A 2,285-nucleotide genomic window follows, 5' to 3' on the forward strand; every position below is an offset into this window, starting at 1 on the left:
ATAAAAATCGAGGTTTTTTTTTCCCTTTTCAACTGAAATAAGTCCCGCCCAAATTATTTCCTCCGTTGAATATATTTTTCTTTTTTCTGTTAAAATAAAATCGAATTTTAAAAGAAAAATTAAACTGCAGATGAAAGGTTCACCGGGATTTTGTCATTTATATCATTTGACACCGAATTTTTAACTCGGGTTACAGGATTTAGTTTGAATCTCAGCTAACCCTACCGGGTAGGGGATAAATTCTCATTCTTGCAATATGGTTGAAGCACAAAAATAAGGTTCCACCGAGATTTGAACTCGGGTTACTGGATTCAGAGTCCAATGTCCTCACCACTAGACCATGGAACCATGAGTGATAATTTAACGGACTTAACGGTATTCGAACGTTCTATTTGTTTTTTATTTTATAAAAACACCTCGCATTTATTCACACGCTTTTTTATATTTAGAAAATGGTGTTTTTCATAATATAACTAAAAATTTGCAATACACTTGGCCGACAAATCCATAATGAAAGATCGGGGGAATCAATTCTCCGACCAAATAAACTAGCATTTGCACCACATGTTGCAAAGGAAACGCCGTAAGGCAATGATATAAAAAACAACAACATAGAAGAAAGAAGTCAAAATTTTATGCAAATGACATAAGAAACAACAGCATAGAAGAAAGAAGTCAATTTTTATGCAATTTTGTTTCTTTACCGGTGTTTATTTTTTATCATCAACAAATGGCTAGATCATCTATTCATATTACCAAGAACCTTCGCGTTTCAGGGCGTTGCCACAATGCCACAAAGCTCATTCTGATGATCACTGGGAAGCGAATTGTTGTGGGAGATGCAAATTGTTTCCATTGTTTCTCGAATGGACTTTGTTCTTGCACTGATTATTGTAATGCTAATTGCAAATCATCTCATAAAAAATAGTGTGACTGCAAGCATAAGCAATTACTTGCCTTTTGTGACAAGCATATGTTTGATAGAGAAAAATGGAAAAATGCAAAAGCAGAGGGGATTAGTAAAATATTTGATGTCTAATCTAGGGTGCATACATAGCATCGGTGTAATCTAGGGTGCATACATAGCAAAAACATACCTGGATAGTTAGTGACATTTTCATAAGACGGATTGAATTTCTACCTGATTCATTTCTTCATATCGGCCATAATTTTACAAAAAATGTCGAATAGGGGTTACACTGAGTATAGTATTGCTAGAAATTTGCATAATGCAGTGTTGTTGGGTGGTATGCCAATGGTGACACGTCATGTGATCATATTTCATTGATATAGATGGTATTTCGAGCATAATTATTTAAGGTTATGTGTAGAAGATTTCAAGAGAAGATATGCATGGCAGGTTCTAACTGCCCTAACATAATTCACCCAAAAGATACAAAATTTATCTGACAAACTAAATTATCTTGGACAATGTGATTGTTACATGAGAAGGCGTGCATTGGGCTTAAGATTGTAAAATATCTCATAACCTTTTCCAATATACTATAAATCAAGGCCAAGGAACACTAATGTAGGGAATGAAACATGCGTAGAAGCTAGGAAATTCATAACATAGTAAGAAGAGCATTCCCTATGGGGTTCTCTAGGTCAAACCCATTTCTAATTAAATCGCCATGCACCTCGTTTCCTTGCTGCAGAGCTTCTAGGCCAGCACACGCACCAAGTACACTGGAAAAGGTAACATGATCCGCCTCTATAGCTGTCCATTGCATCCAGCCATAAAGCCTTAATGCCTCCTGACAATACCCATTTTTAGTATATCCAACAATCATAGTATTCCATGACACCACATCCCATTCAGGCATTTTGTCAAACACTGTCCATGCATCCGCTACATATCAATATTGACTTGTTCGACTTACTCAGAACTAGTCACTGAAGCTGATCATATAGTGCAAGAACTCCAGCCCTTACTACTCTTAACATAATATTAGTTGTTACTCCTCTGAAGAGGGCATGGATGCCCTCTTGGCGCACAATCTGTTGAAAAGCATGGAAGGTGTTGCTATAACTTGTTTCTAGAAAAACAGCTTGACAGAAAATTTTATGTGAGATCCATCATAGTTGCTAGAAGTAACATCACAAGCTCAGAACATGAGCAAGAATGTAGAAATAAAATTGAATCTATAACCAGGCATCTCTTTAACACAACCCATTCATATTTATGTTATCTAATGAAATTAGATTCTTATTTGCCTCTTCTTTTTCTATCTAGAAAAACATGTTAATGATCCAGAAGCGACACTAATCGAACATGAGCAAAT

The 2,285-nt window shown here is 35.8% G+C and overlaps 1 non-coding gene across 1 annotated transcript; it reads right to left on the reverse strand.

Annotated features, from left to right (window-relative positions):
• Positions 1 to 276: 276 nt before the first annotated feature.
• On the reverse strand, positions 277 to 348 carry TRNAQ-CUG (transfer RNA glutamine (anticodon CUG)). The gene has a single exon. It is a non-coding gene; the product is annotated as a tRNA-Gln (tRNA).
• Between the last annotated feature and the right edge of the window lie 1,937 nt (positions 349 to 2,285).

Source organism: Pinus tabuliformis, chromosome 3_2 (genome assembly GCF_031772625.1).
Source record: "Pinus tabuliformis cultivar Carrire ecotype Pingquan chromosome 3_2, CPIR1, whole genome shotgun sequence".
Taxonomy (NCBI): Eukaryota; Viridiplantae; Streptophyta; class Pinopsida; order Pinales; family Pinaceae; genus Pinus; species Pinus tabuliformis.